Source organism: Triticum aestivum, chromosome 5D (assembly GCF_018294505.1).
Source record: "Triticum aestivum cultivar Chinese Spring chromosome 5D, IWGSC CS RefSeq v2.1, whole genome shotgun sequence".
Classification (NCBI taxonomy): domain Eukaryota; kingdom Viridiplantae; phylum Streptophyta; class Magnoliopsida; order Poales; family Poaceae; genus Triticum; species Triticum aestivum.
Genome location: NC_057808.1, coordinates 148266245 through 148286978, shown reverse-complemented (window position 1 = coordinate 148286978; position 20734 = coordinate 148266245).

Below are 20734 nucleotides of genomic sequence, written 5' to 3'. Positions count from 1 at the left end.
ACATGTTATTCCTTAAATACCAAATAGAAGTTTTGACGCCTCCACAAGGCACGGTGCATATCGCAGGGAAGTAAAAAGGGGAAGGAGCACCACCAGCAAGCCTCCTCTCTAGCCTCGGGCAGGGTTGTCAGGGAGCGCCCCCACCCCCCGTCGGCAGCGTCGCCGTCGCCTGTGTCATCGGCCGTACTCGTGGGATCGGCGGCACCATCGGCCGGAGGCACAGGGTCGATGGCGAGGAACTTCTCCAGCAGGGCCTCCACCAAGTCCTTCACGGTGTTGGCAGCAGCTGCACACTGCTTCTTGTCCACAGGTTCAAGCAGAGCTCCAAGGTCGGCACTCGGGTCGCGAAGGTGGAGGTGGCTGAAGACGCGCGTCATGGCCAAGGAGGAGAGCGCGCGAGCTTCCCCCTCCACCATGGGGCCGATCCCATTAACAACGCCCTCGAGCGCAGTGACGAGATGAGGGAGTAGCTTGGCGGGGCCTTCCTCATCGGTCGCCAACGGCTTCTTCAAGCCCTTCCCGTAGAGCTCTCGCAGTGCCTAGCGGGACTTTAGCTCAAGGGATTTGAAGGCCACGTGATCTTCAGCAAGAACCTTCGCCTTAACTTCCAGCTAGGCCTTCTCCGTTTCCACCATCTTCTCCAGCACCTCCAAGCGGCCGCGCTCACTGCTCCAGCTCGGCATCATGACCGGCGACTACGTCTTCCCGAGCCTACAGCTTCTCCTCCCGTGCCCCGTGCTGGCGAGCCTCGGCAGCGTGTTCATTGCGCAGTGTCGGGACCCCGATTCCAAGTCACACTGATCTAGCCTGTAACACCTCATATCACTTTGCGGCCTCATGCACGGTACTCCCACGGGTGTCGCCTTACCATGGCCTGGGACCGTTTGTGCCTTTTGGCTCACGTATATGACAGTGTCGCTAGCATCCATATGACAGAGAACCCGGGCCAACATGGCTAGTCGTGAACCCAAAGCGGCACTAACGTATGGGGACAGGCATACATGAATCAACATCGAACGTGTCGGTCAGCAGCGTGCGAATCCAGGCTGTAGCACTGGGCTAACAGGACTCCGGGAATCCGGGCTGTAGCAGGCTAGGCAGGACTCCGGATGTCACCGCGTGACATTTCCCCGAAGGGACAGACACAGGAACAATATGAAACACATGCCGGCCAGTCAAGTGTCCAGAGCAGTAGTGCTGGGCTAGCAGGACTCCGGTGAACCGGGCTGTAGCGGACTACTATGGCTCAAGGAGGCACTAGACTACATTTCCTCATAAGAGAGGCTGCTAAGGATAGACAACTAGATTGTCGGATCCCACACATACCAAGCATTTCAACCATACACACAATATGCTCGATATGTGCAAGTACAACATGGCATCACAACAAGACTCTACGACTCAGAGTATTTATTCATTAGGCTCCGAAGAGCCAGATATTACAAACATGGGTCTCATGACCCAACATTCAGAGCATACAAGTCAAAACACATGCGGAAGCTTAACATGTCTGAGTACAGACATCTACAAATGAAAAAGGCTGAGAAGCCTGACTATCTACCAGATCCTGCCGAGGGCACAAGATCGTAGCTGAGGTAACAAGCTAAACGTCGAAGTCCACACGGAACTACTAGCGAGACTGACGTCTCTCTGCAAAACATAAAATAGGCAAACGTGAGTACAAATGTACCCAGCAAGACTTACATCAGAACTAGCTACATATGCATCGGTATCAACAAAGGGGGTGGTGGAGTTTAACTGCAGCAAGCCAGCTTTGACTCGGTGGCTATCCTGAACTACGACTGCAAGCAACTCTTTTGAGGTGGCGCACACGAGTCCACATATTCACCATATCAATACACCACTATGGATTCGCTCCCGTCTCCCTACGAGAACGCCATCCATAGCACTCACGCTTATCTTGCGCATTTTAGAGTATCCACTTCCACTTGTCTATGAACTGTTATAGGCAACCCAGAAGTCCTTTACCGCGGACACGGCTATTCGAATAGATCATATTAACCCTGCAGGGGTGTACTTCGTCACACACGCTCTCGCCACTTACCACCATGTACACGTCGTGTACCTCGGCAACCTTCAAGCGGAAGCCTGGCGAGGGAGTCGGCCACGACCTGACTAACCACACAAGTCTCTCGTCCAGGTTTATCGCCTATTCGGGTTCCATCCGCAAGGAGATCCGGCCGGGGTGTCGCTCACGGCCCCAAACGATGTGAACAGGGTTCCCAAGCCCACCTCGACGGATGGATCTACGCTTCGTACACCGTGCCACGGTGCCTAGTCTGTCCCAAGCCCACCTGTACCGGGTACCACTTGGTAGACTACTAACACAACCTACAAACACCAGAAACTAGTTGCAACTCCTGGACAGAGATCAAGTTGATTAATAAGTCGAGAGGGGTCGAGTTACCGGAACCCAATGTGTGGTAGTAACTGTTCATGGATCACAAACACAGAACTCAGTTCCTGAGGACGGTTTCAATGAGACAACCCACCATGTACTCCTACATGGCCTCTCACCGCTACCTTTACCAAATCGTGTTCACACACTTAGCTCTCAACAGTAGGACATGTTCACCATATTCCAATTCATTCCCGATGAATCAGACCTGACACAACTCTAAGCAATAGCAGGCATGACAAACAAGCATGAATGAGTAGGCACATCAGGGCTCAAACAACTCCTACTCATGCTAGTGGGTTTCATCTATTTACTGTGGCAATGACAGGTCATGCAGAGGAAAGGGGTTCAACTACCGCAGCATGTAACAGTTGAAACGTTGTTGTCCTAATGCAGTAAAAGAGAGCAGGAGCGAGAGAGTGGGATTGTATCGGAATGAGCAAGGGGGTTTTGCTTGCCTGGCACTTCTGAAGATAGCATTGAGTCTTCATTAGTGTCAACGATCACAACGTCGGAACATCGTCTACTGAGGGGGACAAACACCGACAACAAAGAAGAAATACAATCAATGCAATGCACAATATGATGCATGATCATGGCATGGCAATATGAATGCGTTTTGAGCTAATGCAACTAGCAACATATTAACTGGAGTTGGTTTGAACCTTAGGTTCAAATTCAAACTTCATATGTGGAAATTCAAATGCCATTTACATGATTTGTCCTAAACAGTAGTCATAAGTTGTTCTAACATGCATGGAAATGGTACAGATGGATAGATTGGATTTTTCTGATCATTTTTCATATATAAATTATTTCATTTGGAGTTACGGTTGATTTTCTATGATTTTTAGAAGTTTATAGGATTTTCTGGAATTTTCTGTATAAGAATAAATCCAGAAAATGATTTATAGCGTCAGCATTACGTCACAGCGACGTCAGCAGGTCAACTGGGCGGTCCAGGTCAAACCTGGACGGTGGGGTCCGCACGTCAGTGTCACTGTTAATTAACTAACCAATTTAGAGTTAATTAAAGGTAAACCCAGGTTAATTATCAGGCGGCCCCACTTGTCATTGACTCAGGGGAGGGGGTCAGCCTGGTCAAACGAGGTCAACTCACCGGCGTTTAGCCGCCGGCGAGGCCAGACGCGGCGGCGAGCCGCGGGTTTGCCCTACGGGGCGCCGTTTGGCGCGCGGAGCACAGCTACGGGATGAGGGCGGAGTTGCGCATCCAACGGTGGCGGTTGCGGGCGCTGGGGTGGCCGGGAGCAGCGCCGGCGACGAGGTTTGCGGCGGCCGGAGTTCGGGTCTCGGCGGTTTCGGTGTGGCGAAGCACGGCAGGAGCAGTGGGTGAGTGCTAGGGACTCCTGACGGCGTGCTGAGCACGGTGACACGCTCAGTTGCGGCTATAGGTGACGGTGGCCACGGCGGCGACATGGCCGGCGGCGAAGAGCTCTCGGCTCCGACGGCCATCGATGTTAGAGGAAGAAAACGAGCAAGGGGAGAGGGGGAAACGACACAGAAGCTCACAGCGGGTGCAGCGGTGGCCTCGGCGAGCTCGGGGAGGCACCGGAGCGAGCAGAGCATCGAGGGGGATCTCCGGCGGCCGGCGGTGGAAACGAAGACGGTGGCGTCGTTTCAGGCGTCCCGCGGGTGCGTCCTTCGGCTTGGTGAAGCGGTGATCGACGGCGGACCAGTGGGACACGGCAACGGGGCTCGGCGAGGGCAGTAGCTACGGCGACGGCGAGCGGCGTTCGGGCGGTGCAGGGGAGAGAATCAGAGAGGGGATGGGGACGAGGCAGTGAGCGAGGGGGGTTCCAAGGGGTGCGGGGTGACGAGGAGGAGCTCATCCACGCGTCCAGCGGCTCGGCGGCAAGCAGGTGACGGCGTGGCTCCTCGCGCGCGCGTGCGCTGTCTCCCTCCTCTGCCTACTGGCAGAGGTAGGCGATGACTGGCACCAGGCCAGTGGGCTGGGCTGGCCAGGTAAGTGGCCCAGGTAACTCTCTTCCTCTCTTTTCTCTAATTTAGTTTCTGTTTTCTATTTTATTATTTTGTTCTGGGCTTTGTTAAAAATGCCAGGGCATTTCCAAAAATCATGAAACTAATCATGGCTATTGTTTAGAATATATCCAACAGTAGACATTTTAGTTTATGATTATTTGAGCATTTAAAATATTTAATAGCATTTAAATGCCCAAATGCAAATACTATATGATTTAATTCAGAGCCCAAATATGTCATGGAAAAATGTGCAACACGTCTGGTTATTGCTTCCAGCATTTCCCAGAAATGATGAACATTTTTGAAAGCCATTTGGAGTCACTGAGAATATTTTAGTTGAACCTAGTGAATTCCTTTAATGCTAGGGTTTAGGCAATCCCCATTTCAAATTCATTTGAAACTTAAACATGATGCACACCTGACTAGCTAGCCTAGAGCAAACCAGAACTAGGGATGTGACAACTCACCCCCACTAAAACAAGAATCTCGTCCCGAGATTCAAGCGTAGGGTAAGAGGAAAAGGGGACACAAAAGCTAACACAATCTTCACGATCCAATTGTTCTCCTCGAAGGTGTTGATTCATTGCATCATCTTGATCTTGACATCTTTTCTTTCGAGAGCTTCATCCAACTATGATGACGGAAGAGAGGGAAACTCTACAGGATTGATCTTCTCGAAGATCGAGCTATACAAGATCAACTCATGGAGTGAGACGTTGGAACAACTCTTGAGTTGAGACAGTGGATGGAAAGAAAACAGATGACAAAGGTTTCAAGTAGCGAGGAGAAATCTACATGACTCCATAACGGGGCACCTTAGGAAAGGTGACTCGTGGAATTCTTCCCTTAAGTGGCAAAAAGAATTACTTTTGATACAAAGATCATTGAAACTCTTTATACCAGCGTAAGGCAATTTACAATGATCGTTTGAAAGAATTCAAAAGAATGGCACACTCAATTTGGAAAGGAAGCTATGGTTATAGAACAACTCGGCAAATGGAAGGCACATTCCAGTTGATACCAAGGATATAACCTAGTGACTGAGCGTGCTTTCAAGAACTTGAGCATTTCCATGTTCATCAAGGTTTTACCAACATCCGTGCCGAGGATCCGGGCAACACATCATACTACCATGATGAACGGTGATGGAGGTTGCAGGTGCAAAGGAGGACAACACTTTCTCAGATTTTACCTTAGCAATGCCAAAGAAGCAAATCTGGATGATCGACCGAGAGACATTTAGCACTCCGCTTCTAATGTTCTCCTTGATGCACTAGCATATCCCATTCATAGATATGGTTTGATATCTAGAACATCAAGTAAAAGGTCGGACTTCGGAAACACAAGAATCCATAAGGAATACTACGGAAGTAAATCCTACGGAATCCTTATGGGGAGGTGGCCAACTTTATCAATCAGGATACTACAATAATAGGTCTTCCGGCTGGGTGTGTTGGCCACAACATCCACTTACCGGGTTACGAAGACCATTATTATAGCTATTGGGAGATGTTCCAACCATCATATCTGCCTGAGATTCAGATCTGGTTGGTAACAGGATATTCCAGACTCATCGAGTCTAGAAGAAAATGAAGGTTTGCAACACAAATCGACGAGATGGCGTTGCGAGATTCTCGGAAGATGGACTACGGTAGTAAGCTCCAAAACATGAGCTAGTTCTGCTACAAACATGTGAACACGTTGTCCCAGACAAGCATGCCCACATGGTAGCCTTACAATGAAACACTACCGAGTTCTGGTTGGGAACCATCAACGGGGATATCGAAGTTCTTTCATAAGTCCGGATTAGCTCTTATGGAGGAACTCCTTCTCCTTGAACAAGTGAGTTAGTGGCTTGGTGTGCTAGGGATACATATGGAATGGAGGTAATCAATCTACCAAACCATAGAATACTTCGCACGAATGCATGACTGACTTGGGATGATTCCAAAGGAAGCAAAAACAAGCTCCCTCGAATTCACGGCGGCAACTTGCATCGATTGCATGTGAATTTAGAGGAAGTCACTACTTTCATCCAAACATATACTTCATGAACGGGGCATGAAGAAAATGCTTACACAAGTTTCCAACACTAGCTGGATGTTCAACATGAATCATGGAGGAGACGAGATGCTGCTGATGGGCTCAATAGCAACTCATCGGAATTTCCATATCACTGGACTTCCACCATCATGTGAACACGGTGATAGCATTGGTCAGATCCAAAAGATATAATGGTGTATGCTCGAGGGATCAACCACGAGTAAGACAACATTACGAACATCGTTGGTTCTGATTTGATTTGACAATAGCCCATACTCAAATCAAAGTTTGGTTAAGATGATAGGTCCATTAATTGATCACGAGGACCAATCGATGAAGAAATCATCTTTCTACAACACACAACACAAAAGGATATCCCTTAAAATGAACTAAGCCAGGCAAGCTTTTATCTTCCAACTCTCCAAGTTGTTAAGCTTAACCAACTAGCTCAGGGGTATCCAACACAGATTCTTGGAGAAGGGGTGGTTTATAAGAAAACCAACTTGAACACGAATTCAACATAGCGGTCAGGTGACAACCTGGTGATACTTCCGAGAAGATATTCGGAAAATCACGTACCACCGATATGTCACTAAGCTCGAGAACAATCTTGCTTTTCAGACAAGACGATATGATCACATAAGCAAGGATTGACAAAATCCTAACTCATTGATTGAAGAGTGCACCAAAAATAAGGACTAGGTAGCACGATCAATCTTAGGGTGATGGTTCAATAACCAGCACGCTAAGATTGAGAGTATTGCCCTTTAACTACCAAGCAACGAGTTGCTCAGAGTATTGATTTCACACATCACGGTTCACTTGTCGGTATTCCGGTTGTGACAACACGGGACCGAGGAATGAATAATGATGGCGAGAAGTATCACTGCGTCAAGAATTCATAAGAGGTGGTGCAATTCTCATGACAGTCTTGACATAAAGATGGTAACGCTCCAAGGTAGAGCGGAGCAAAAGCTGGATTGGCATTTTGATCTGCGGAATACAACTACTTTGACCCAATCCTAGAAATGGACGAGGTACTGGAGTTTGTTTCTCCTAGCCATCCAGAATAGAATGGCTTGACGGACCACAAGAATAATAGGCATCAATGAGCACGATTGCACACATACTCTTGACTATCAATTGATAGATGAAGGTCGGAATACCGCTAAAGAGGGACAACTCAAGGGGACATATGTTTTTCTGAGTTGTGGATGCATAGATTAATGTCGAACCAAGTTCAACAGGTTTCTTCCAGATAACCCATGCAGAAAGGTAGGACTGGCAGATTCACAATGTAGAATGGAGAACTTATCGAGATCACTCTTGTTGTGATCTTTTGGGTCAAAGGAACTTCTGCCATATTGGTTCATGGTATTGGAAGAATGATAAACCACGGACCTCGAGACTATCACAAAGGTTACTAATATCCTAAAGGAACTAGCAACACTATCAACACGAGGTAAGTAGAGTGAATCTTGGGTTCAAGAACCCAGAAATAGAATACCTACTACTAAATGGCATCACGGGATGCTTTCGAGAATAATGGCCAGAATCATCACAGCGGGAACACAAAACATGGCTAGATTACTAGGCGACTCCCTAAAACACCTAGGGTCATAATAATAGCTCCAACATATATACCGAGGCAATAGAGTGCCTCAACGCACCGATAGTGTGCTTAATCTGGCCCAAAGGGACGCAAAAACAGAGGAAAGGATTTTGCAAATGCATCAGATTGTTTAGAAACCTGGAATGACTCGGACAGCATGACGGCTGTAAATGCTCAAAGGATTTGAGACATCCTGCAAAATGGTGGCATAACCACTCAACATCATAATATCAAGGTTCCGAGATCAGCTATCAACACACGGAAGTAGTAGAAACTGAACTGAGGCTTCAGACCAACAATCCTACGAGTCTACGGATTAGTAACACGTGATCCTGATAGAAAGATGAGAAGCCTAGTTCTTAATCCCCGTAGAAGAGAAGAGGGTGACTCAGATCAGAGGACATAAGGTAAGGGAGTAAAAAGAGCCTTACGTTCCCTTCCACAATCAATTCCCTTATATAACTAAAGCATTTCTAGACTCAACTTCGACCAGTTTGGCTTCGTAAACCTACAGGCAGTCAGGCTCTGATACCAAAGCTGTCGGGACCCCGATTCCAAGTCACACCGATCTAGCCTGTAACACCTCATATCACTTTGCGGCCTCACGCACGGTACTCCCACGGGTGTCGCCTTACCATGGCCTGGGACCGTTTGCGCCTTTTGGCTCACGTATATGACAGTGTCGCTAGCATCCATATGACAGAGAATCCGGGCCGACATGGCTAGTCGTGAACCCAAAGCGGCACTAACGTATGGGGACAGGCATACATGAATCAACATCGAACGTGTCGGTCAGCAGCGTGCGAATCCGGGCTGTAGCACTGGGCTAACAGGACTCCGGGAATCCGGGCTGTAGCAGGCTAGGCAGGACTCCGGATGTCACCGCGTGACATTTCCCCGAAGGGACAGACACAGGAACGATATGAAACACATGCCGGCCAGTCAAGTGTCCAGAGCAGTAGTGCTGGGCTAGCAGGACTCCGGTGAACCGGGCTGTAGCGGACTACTATGGCTCAAGGAGGCACTAGACTACATTTCCTCATAAGAGAGGCTGCTAAGGATAGACAACTAGATTGTCGGATCCCACACATACCAAGCATTTCAACCATACACACAATATGCTCGATATGTGCAAGTACAACATGGCATCACAACAAGACTCTACGACTCAGAGTATTTATTCATTAGGCTCCGAAGAGCCAGATATTACAAACATGGGTCTCATGACCCAACATTCAGAGCATACAAGTCAAAACACATGCGGAAGCTTAACATGTCTGAGTACAGACATCTATAAATGAAAAGGCTGAGAAGCCTGACTATCTACCAGATCCTGCCGAGGGCACAAGATCGTAGCTGAGGTAACAAGCTAAACGTCGAAGTCCACACGGAACTACTAGCGAGACTGACGTCTCTCTGCAAAACATAAAATAGGCAAACGTGAGTACAAATGTACGCAGCAAGACTTACATCAGAACTAGCTACATATGCATCGGTATCAACAAAGGGGGTGGTGGAGTTTAACTGCAGCAAGCCAGCTTTGACTCGGTGGCTATCCTGAACTACGACTGCAAGCAACTCCTTTGAGGTGGCGCACACGAGTCCACATATTCACCATATCAATACACCACTATGGATTCGCTCCCGTCTCCCTACGAGAACGCCATCCATAGCACTCACGCTTATCTTGCGCATTTTAGAGTATCCACTTCCACTTGTCTATGAACTATTATAGGCAACCCAGAAGTCCTTTACCGCGGACACGGCTATTCGAATAGATCATATTAACCCTGCAGGGGTGTACGTCGTCACACACGCTCTCGCCACTCACCACCATGTACACGTCGTGTACCTCGGCAACCTTCAAGCGGAAGCCTGGCGAGGGAGTCGGCCACGACCTGACTAACCACACAAGTCTCTAGTCCAGGTTTATCGCCTATTCGGGTTCCATCCGCAAGGAGATCCGGCCGGGGTGTCGCTCACGGCCCCAAACGATGTGAATAGGGTTCCCAAGCCCACCTCGACGGATGGATCTACGCTTGGTACACCTTGCCACGGTGCCTAGTCTGTCCCAAGCCCACCTGTACCGGGTACCACTTGGTAGACTACTAACACAACCTACAAACACCAGAAACTAGTTGCAACTCCTGGACAGAGATCAAGGTGATTAATAAGTCGAGAGGGGTCGAGTTACCGGAACCCAATGTGTGGTAGTAACTGTTCATGGATCACAAACACAGAACTCAGTTCCTGAGGACGGTTTCAATGAGACAACCCACCATGTACTCCTACATGGCCTCTCACCGCTACCTTTACCAAATCGTGTTCACACACTTAGCTCTCACACAGTAGGACATGTTCACCATATTCCAATTCATTCCCGATGAATCAGACCTGACACAACTCTAAGCAATAGCAGGCATGACAAACAAGCATGGATGAGTAGGCACATCAGGGCTCAAACAACTCCTACTCATGCTAGTGGGTTTCATCTATTTACTGTGGCAATGACAGGTCATGCAGAGGAAAGGGGTTCAACTACCGCAGCATGTAACAGTTGAAACGTTGTTGTCCTAATGCAGTAAAAGAGAGCAGGAGCGAGAGAGTGGGATTGTATCGGAATGAGCAAGGGGGTTTTGCTTGCCTGGCACTTCTGAAGATAGCATTGAGTCTTCATTAGTGTCAACGATCACAACGTCGGAACATCGTCTACTGAGGGGGGACAAACACCGGCAACAAAGAAGAAATACAATCAATGCAATGCACAATATGATGCATGATCATGGCATGGCAATATGAATGCGTTTTGAGCTAATGCAACTAGCAACATATTAACTGGAGTTGGTTTGAACCTTAGGTTCAAATTCAAACTTCATATGTGGAAATTCAAATGCCATTTACATGATTTGTCCTAAACAGTAGTCATAAGTTGTTCTAACATGCATGGAAATGGTACAGATGGATAGATTGGATTTTTCTGATCATTTTTCATATATAAATTATTTCATTTGGAGTTACGGTTGATTTTCTATGATTTTTAGAAGTTTATAGGATTTTCTGGAATTTTCTGTATAAGAATAAATCCAGAAAATGATTTATAGCGTCAGCATTACGTCACAGCGACATCAGCAGGTCAACTGGGCGGTCCAGGTCAAACCTGGATGGTGGGGTCCGCACGTCAGTGTCACTGTTAATTAACTAACCAATTTAGAGTTAATTAAAGGTAAACCCAGGTTAATTATCAGGCGGCCCCACTTGTCATTGACTCAGGGGAGGGGGTCAGCCTGGTCAAACGAGGTCAACTCACCGGCGTTTAGCCGCCGGCGAGGCCAGACGCGGCGGCGAGCCGCGGGTTTGCCCTATGGGGCGCCGTTTGGCGCGCGGAGCACAGCTACGGGATGAGGGCGGAGTTGCGCATCCAACGGTGGCGGTTGCGGGCGCTGGGGTGGCCGGGAGCAGCGCCGGCGACGAGGTTTGCGGCGGCCGGAGTTCGGGTCTCGGCGGTTTCGGTGTGGCGAAGCACGGCAGGAGCAGTGGGTGAGTGCTAGGGACTCCTGACGGCGTGCTGAGCACGGTGACACGCTCAGTTGCGGCTATAGGTGACGGTGGCCACGACGGCGACATGGCCGGCGGCGAAGAGCTCTCGGCTCCGACGGGCATCGATGTTAGAGGAAGAAAACGAGCAAGGGGAGAGGGGGAAACGACACAGAAGCTCACAGCGGGTGCAGCGGTGGCCTCGGCGAGCTCGGGGAGGCACCGGAGCGAGCAGAGCATCGAGGGGGATCTCCGGCGGCCGGCGGTGGAAACGAAGACGGTGGCGTCGTTTCAGGCGTCCCGCGGGTGCGTCCTTCGGCTTGGTGAAGCGGTGATCGACGGCGGACCAGTGGGACACGGCAACGGGGCTCGGCGAGGGCAGTAGCTACGGCGACGGCGAGCGGCGTTCGGGCGGTGCAGGGGAGAGAATCAGAGAGGGGATGGGGACGAGGCAGTGAGCGAGGGGGGTTCCAAGGGGTGCGGGGTGACGAGGAGGAGCTCATCCACGCGTCCAGCGGCTCGGCGGCAAGCAGGTGACGGCGTGGCTCCTCGCGCGCGCGTGCGCTGTCTCCCTCCTCTGCCTACTGGCAGAGGTAGGCGATGACTGGCACCAGGCCAGTGGGCTGGGCTGGCCAGGTAAGTGGCCCAGGTAACTCTCTTCCTCTCTTTTCTCTAATTTAGTTTCTGTTTTCTATTTTATTATTTTGTTCTGGGCTTTGTTAAAAATGCCAGGGCATTTCCAAAAATCATGAAACTAATCATGGCTATTGTTTAGAATATATCCAACAGTAGACATTTTAGTTTATGATTATTTGAGCATTTAAAATATTTAATAGCATTTAAATGCCCAAATGCAAATACTATATGATTTAATTCAGAGCCCAAATATGTCATGGAAAAATGTGCAACACGTCTGGTTATTGCTTCCAGCATTTCCCAGAAATGATGAACATTTTTGAAAGCCATTTGGAGTCACTGAGAATATTTTAGTTGAACCTAGTGAATTCCTTTAATGCTAGGGTTTAGGCAATCCCCATTTCAAATTCATTTGAAACTTAAACATGATGCACACCTGACTAGCTAGCCTAGAGCAAACCAGAACTAGGGATGTGACACGCAGGGTCTCCAGCTTGGCCTCTGCCACCCGGAAGCGCTCCTTGGCAGCCAAGGCATCCTTCAACGCCGCCTCGCTGGCGGCTGCGGCCAGATCGGACGCATCGGATCGCAGCCACCCTGCGACCAACTCTAGTTGCCCCGACGCCAGCCGGCTGTCAGCACCCTGAAGGTCATTATGAAGCTGGGTCAGCGCGAGAAGGGTGTCCTCCAGGGCATCAGGCGAAGAAGAGGGATCACGGCCCAACGTTGCGACGGAAGGGGGAAGAGACGACATCGGCACTAGGGTCTGCAGATTTGCGGCAGCAGAAGGAGCCGTGGACTCCTGAGCCTTTGCGACCTCAGCATGTGAGCTGGGGGCGGAGGCCTCAGGAGCCAATTTGGCTGTGGAGATCGCCTTGTCCCGAGGGCGGGCTTTTAGGTCTCGTGAGGATGACCCAGACGCGGAGGCTCGGGAGCCATCGCCATCCCTCCGTCTCGGGGGAGGCACGGCAGCAGCTGGCTGCTGGGCCTCAGGGGTCACAGTCGCCCCCTTCTTCTTCTACACCATCGACGTCGGCCTATCAATGCAAAGGGAAACATCAAGAAACTACGGCAAGGACAGAAATGAAGGATTAGGATGAAGCACTTACTGGTCTATGGCGGCATACTCCCTCAGCCTTTTCTGAAGCACCAAGCCCGGAGGCTTCGCGGGCTGGGGCACTGGCACGCGAGCCCCAGGGGCAGCCAAGGGCACAGCGGCTGGACCCGCAGCAGCACCAGCTGGCGACAGAGCAGAAGCATCGCCTCAGGAGATCAACGCCGATCGGTTCTTCTTCGGGACCCCGGCCGGCAGTTTCTTCAGAGGGGTGCCTGAGGGAGTCCTGGACTATGGGGTCCTCGGGCGTCCGGCCTGTTATCCATGGGCCGGACTGATGGGCTGTGAAGACATGAAGGCCAAAGACTGTACCTGTGTCCGGATTGAACTCTCCTTGGCGTGGAAGGCAAGCTTGGTGACCAGCTATGAAGATTCCTTCTTATGTAACCGACTCTATGTAACCCTAGATCCCCCCGGTGTCTATATAAGCCGGAGGGGTTAGTCCGGAAAGGATATACTCATTACCATAGTCATACAGGCTAGACTTCTAGGGTTTAGCCATTACGATCTCATGGTATATCAACTCTTGTAACACTCATATTCATCAAGATCAATCAAGCAGGAAGTAGCGTATTACCTCCATAGAGAGGGCCCTAACCTTGGTAAACATCGTGTCCCCTGTCTCCTGTAACCATCGATCCTAGACGCACAGTTCGGGACCCCCTACCCGAGATCCGTCGGTTTTGACACCGACATTGGTGCTTTCATTGAGAGTTCCACTGTGCCGTCGATGAAAGGTTCGATGGCTCCTTAGGTCGTCTATAGTGACACTGTCCAAGGAGAAACCTTCCTCCCCGGACAGATTTTCATGTTTGGCGGCTTCGTACTGCGGGCCAACTCGCTTGGCCATCTGGAGCAGATCGATTGCTATGCCCCTGGCCACTGGGTCAGATTTGGAAGCTTGAACTACGTCGCAGATATCCATGGAGACTCGATCTTCAATGGATTTGAGACTGCGGTGATCGCTCCCCCTCACTCCGATGAACATGACTTAAATCTGTCATCGAACCAGATTCAGGAGATGGTTCCTGTAACTGCTACGGCCTTAGATCCGGAGCAGATGGCACCATCCGAAGCCACTGAGTCCGCGGCGTTGGATCCGCACACAGACTCAACACCAGGGAATATCTGCGTCAACGGAATTCCGGACTCGCTTCCGGCTATAAATTCCGAACCGCATACGCCTGCAGACACCGAGCTGGATCGGTCATCGATCTTCGAGTTTAGCGCCGCAGACGTCTTCCAACACTCGCCCTTGGGTGATGTGCTAAATTCATTAAAAACCTGTCCTTGGTGGAGGACTCACAGCCGAACTATGTCCGGTTCGAACTAGAGGCTGATGATGGGGAATTTCGCTTCCCACCCGCCACCCACTTCATAGCCACTATCAAGGACTTAACCGACGAGCTTGGTTATGGCTCCGAAGACATCGACGGTATGGACAAAGCTGCCGAGAAGGAGCAAGGCCAAGACCCGCCATTCACCGGACGTTGGACGGCCACCTCTTCGTACGATGTGTACATGGTTGACACACCTAAAAAAGCTAGCGATGATGACAAAGAAGATCCAGTCGCGAATAAACCTTCTGAGACACAGTCCAAGCGCCGGCGCCCTAAACGCCGCTCTAAGCCACACCGCTCAAAAGATGGCAACACTAGCACCAGAGAAAATAGCACACCGGACGACGCCGAAAACAATGAAGACCCTGTTGGAGTAGCATCCGAACAGGAAGAACAAGGCAATGGGCAAGTTAACCCTGATAAATAGGCCATGCCCAGTGACCCGGATGACGATAGTTATCGTCCACTCTCCGAGGATGAGGAGAGCCTCGGCAGGAAGGATTTCATCGTGCCTGAGGCACCCCTCGAGCAGGAGCGCTTCAAGCGCCAGCTAATAGCTATTGCAAAAGCCTGAAGAAAAAGCAGCAACAGCTTCAAGCCGATCAAGACCTACTCATTGACAGATGGACTGATGTCCTGGCAGCCGAAGAATAGGGCCTCAAGAGCCCAGCCAAGAGTTACCTGAAGCGCAGACTGCTACCTCAGTTCGATGAGGAGGCACCGGAGCCCATACCTCCCTCACGCAATGCGGAACGACCACCACATGGTCGGGATAGTGCGGCAGACCGACCACCACGCGGTTGGGATAAAACGGGAATTCAGGCCGAACAACAGCCCGCCCCACCGCCTCGTAAAAACAGAGACAAAACAGCTCGGGACCATACATACGACCTTCGGCAGGACTTGGACAGTAGAGCAGGACACACCAGATCAATCTACAGATCGCGAGGACGCTTCTCGACTCGGGATGACGGCTACCTATTCGGATGTGACAAACCTAGTCATGCCCGGACCGATAATTGCAGACGGACTTCATCGGAGGTGCGCTGCGACGCGGCCCAATATAGAGGCGCCGCACACCGTCTCTGCTTCACAGATCAAGTACTGGATCAGGAATTCCCCGAGGGGTTCAAGCCCGTCAATATTGAACCATACCACGGAACAACCGATCCCGCAGTGTGGATCGAAGATTTTATTCTCCACATCCATATGTCCCGAGGAGACGACCTCCACGCCATCAAATACCTCCCACTAAAATTAAAAGGGCCAACTAGACACTGGTTAAATAGCCTGCCTAAAAATTCCATCGGCAGCTGGGAGGACTTGGAAGAAGCTTTTCTTGAAAACTTCCAAGTTACTTATGTCCGGCCACCAGATGCCGATGACTTAAGTCATATAGTCCAACAACCCGGAGAATTAGCTAGAAAATTCTGGACTAGGTTCCTAACCAAAAAGAACCAGATCATTGACTGTCCGGATGTTGAAGCCCTAGTAGCCTTCAAACACAGCATCCATGACGAATGGCTCGCCCGCCACCTCGGCCAAGAAAAGCCAAAATCTATGGCAGCCCTCACAGCACTCATGACCCGCTTTTGCGCGGGTGAGGACAGCTGGCTTGCTCGTAGCAAAAACATACCCAGCGAGGCAGGCCCCTCCGAGGCCAAGAACAGCATCGGCAAGCTCCGGCGCAATAGACACAAACGCTGAAGCAATGGCGATAACACCGATGACACCACAGTTAACGCCAGATTCAGCGGCTCCAAGTCCGGCCAACGGAAGAAGCCCTACAAAAGGAACAGTGAGGGACCATCCAGCCTGGACCGCATACTCGATCGTCCGTGCCAGATACATGGCACCCTAGACAAACAAGCCTATCATACCAACAGAGATTATTGGGTTCTCAAACATGCTGGCAAGTTAAATGCCGAGAACAAAGAAAAGGGATCACAAAGTGAGGACGAGGACGAAGAGCCCCGGCAGCCGAACACTGGGGGGCAGAAGAAATTTCCCCCTCAAGTCAAAATGGTGAACATGATATACGCTACGCACATCCCCAAAAGGGAGCACAAGCGCCCACTCAGGGACGTCTACGCGGTAGAGCCAGTCGCCCCAAAATTCAATCCGTGGTCGTCATTCCCCATCACCTTCGATCGTCGAGATCACCCAACTAGTATCCGCCATGGCGGTTCGTCCGCACTGGTCCTCGACCCAATCATCGACGGATTTCACCTAACACGAGTCCTAATGGACGGCGATAGCAGCCTCAACCTGCTCTAACAAGATACAGTGCGGAAGATGGGCATTAATCCCTCACGAATCAAACCCACAAAGACTACCTTTAAATGAGTCATACCAGGCGTAGAGGCCCGTTGTACAGGCTCAATCACGCTGGAGGTGGTCTTCGGTTCTCCGGACAACTTCCGAAGCGAAGAGTTAATCTTCGATATCGTCCCCTTCCGCAGCGGCTACCACGCACTGCTCGAATGAACTGCGTTTGCTAGATTCAACGCAGTGCCACACTATGCTTATCTCAAGCTCAAGATTCCCGGTGCATGTGGCGTCATAACAGTCAATGGCAACACTAAACGCTCCCTCCGAACAGAGGAGCACATAGCCGCCCTAGCAGCAGAGGTACAGAGCGGCCTTCTCAAGCAGAACCGTAATCCCACTGCCGAGCCCCTGGACATCACTAAGAGAGTCCGGACCACACTGCAACAGGACGGTTCGGCTCGTCAAGAGCTCGATTAGCAATTCAGCCTCTGTCCCAGTCCCGATAAGGTAGTAGCATCCGCACCACGCGTACATAATTACGCACTCAAAATCCCATGGGCATCGACGAAGGCACAACTAGCTTGTAGTTCGGCTACACCGATCCCGGACTCATTGGTATCTTTACTATTCCTTTTTTCCTTCTCTTTTCTTTCAGGTATCTTTTATACAGGCCTCCTTCGATGGTCTGACTACCGGTCCTATCAAAGGACAAGTACACCAGATTGGCACAGAGCACAAGCATACAGGGGAAGCTCTAGAGGACAATCCAACGGTTACTCTACCTGTTTTGAGTACCCGAATGCAGCTCCCCTCTGGTTATGGCATGTTAAATAGCCGGTTGCTTATCGCACTATCTGTATAAATGCGCTTTGACGCTTTAACCCAACTATAACGAAAATAGTTCACGACCCAAGTCAAGAGGCCCCAGATACTACCTCTGCTCTCTTTCTGTTTTCCTCTGCCATTAACTACTTGTATTCTCGCACCCGTGCACTTTGGTACGTTTCATATTCGCCAGGGGCTTCTCATCGCCCCATAATACGGCAACAAAGTCCGAACACTTCTTAAAGATAAGTTTGGCACCACGAATTTAGCATTATATGCATTGGCTCCGAATCATGTCTTTGGTCAATAGTTGGGTTGCCCGGCTCCTGTGCTTGCTACCCTACGTTCCGCTACATCGGCTAGGGTAGTAAAGGGAGAACTACTGCGGTTGTGCCCTGGGCTAAACTGGATGAGCACCTTAGTAGAGAAAGCCGAAAACTGACTGTCATGATGCGGCGAGAGCCGGTCAGCTGTTCGGAGGTGACAAATCGTTGGAGATTTTTTCCCGCATTTCCGGAAGGATCGGTACTTCCCGATCAGACGCAGACAGCACTCTGATTCGTATACCAGGGGCCGTGCCTATGTTTTATTATAAAACTCCTATGGCTAAGTGAGGGAGTTTAAGCCGCATAGTCTGATTGCCTGGTTCGTTGCGCTAAACAACTCCTTCAAGGACCACATAATTGGATAAAGATTGTTCAGATTCCATCCCGAACACCTCCGTACTACCTACGTGAGGGCAGAAGCCGACGACTGGCCAACCCTCAGATTCCATACAACAGGGCCGCACAGGAGGAAACAATCAAAACATAACAAACATTATATTACAAACCGGATTTGTTTTCATCATACAAGGCAAAGACAAAAACAAATGTATTCTTTCGAAAATACTGTCCTGCCCGCACTGCGCTGCTACAAGTCGAGATCCCTCCAGGACATCCGCAAAATATCGCTCGGGTGTGCGGTGCAACTTGCCCTCCGGCGGCCCCCTGGCCACCTCGACGGCGTCCATCTTCGCCCACCACATCTTGCAACGAGCGAAGGCCATGCGGGCACCTTCGATGTAGACTGATCATTTGGCGACGTCTAGCCATGGACAAGCCTCCATCACCCGCTTCACGAGGCCAAAATAACTACTAGGTATAGCTTCGGCTGGCCACAGCCGGATTATTAAATCCTTCATGGCCAGTTCGGCCACCCTATGCAGCTCGACCAACTGTTTCACACTACAAGAAATATGTCAACTTGTGACTACCACTATTGGTCACTGAAAGGTCATTGTTTTTCATTTGCGACCTTTTTGTGACCAAAAACAGAAGGTCAAAAGCTAGCGGTCGTAAACTGAAATTAACGACCTTCTCTGTGAGAAGGAAAAGGTCGTTGGTTCCACGACCAAATTTTTGGTCACTGGCAGCATCCCCAGGCCACATAGGATCCAGCGTGGCAAGCTGACGTGGATAAGATTCAGCCCGGTCCAACTCAGTGTCTATATGGGCCAAGCCCAACAATTCAGCCTTTCTATATTTTTTTCCTGTGAATTTTTGGTCGACTTCATGGGCCAAGCCCAACAATTTGGCCTTTTGATTTTCTGGGCCATGGCCCTTTTGCGGACCATTTCATTCACTATTGGAATCAGCTAATTTGCCATCTGCCGGCTCTTTGCCGTCTGCTAGCGGATGGCAAAGAAGGTCTTTGCCATCAGCTACCCAAAAGCAGACGGCAAAGAAATGGCAGACGGCAAAACAGGCCTTTGCCATCAGTCACTTCTTTGCCGTCAACTGGCGGACGGCAAAGAATCTTTGCCATCAGCTGGCCGACGGCAAAGAATCTTTGCCGTCAGCTGGAGGATGGCAAAGAGAGAGGTGGCCCCCCACTAACGAGCCGTTTACGAAAAAAAACGCCCCCTCTTTGCCGTCTGCTAGCAGACGGCAAAGAGACAAAACAGCGGACGGCAAACCAGATCCACACCCACCGCGCGTTATCTCTTCTCTCCCTCTCTCCCCCCGCCCGTTATCTCTTCTCTCCCTCTCTCCCCTCCCCGACGCCCACCAGATCCACACCCACCGCCGCCCCCGCCGCTCCTCGCTCCGCCGCCTCCTCTCCTCGCCGGCCGTCTCCGCGGCCTGCCTCCTCTTCGGCCTCGCCAGGTTCCTCGCCGCCGCGGTCTCCCTCTCCCGGGCGCCCCGGGCCCGCGGGCCGCCCGGACTCCTCGCCCCGTCTCCGTCGCCTGGGACCGGCGCCCCGGGGATGCCGCGGGCGGCGCCACCGACCTCCCGGCGGGCCTCGCCACCGGATCGCGTGGCAGGCACAAGGTCATGGCCTTCGTCGGGATCTTCACCGGGTTCGGCTCCGTCGGCCGCTGCCGCGCGCTCAGGCGGACGTGGCTCCCCTCCGATCGGCAGGGTCTCCTGCGGTTAGTTGTCGCTGGTACCACAGCTTCCTGGTTCATGTTCGCTTGTGTTGCTCGAGATCTAGCTTTAGTGCTGAACTGTTGATCTGGTCGGTTGCCTAACATTCCGTTTGTCCATTTCTGTGATCTAGATTTTGACTGCGGCGTATTCAAATCATCCTGTGGCTATTATAATTCTTAGTCAGTAACATAAGTCATTGCTGGTCACTTGAATTTTAAGATCGATAGCTAGCTCATTCATTCATTCATATGGAAAGTTCACCCTGTCGATCATATGGATATTGGATTCATTTGTTTCTATGTTTGCTCCTTGAGTTTGATTGTGAGTTATCTGCTGTGGCATCAGACTTGCTAATTCTTAGGCATTGGATCTAGTACTTTCATATCATAGGATATAAAGAAGTAGTGGGGCTCACTTGGATTGGTCTAGTAGGCAATATTTGCTGTAAGGGCCTAAATTTGTTTTTCTATGTTTAGCGCTGACTGTTTTGGATTGGGTCTAGTACTTTCATATCTGCATTTTTTTCAT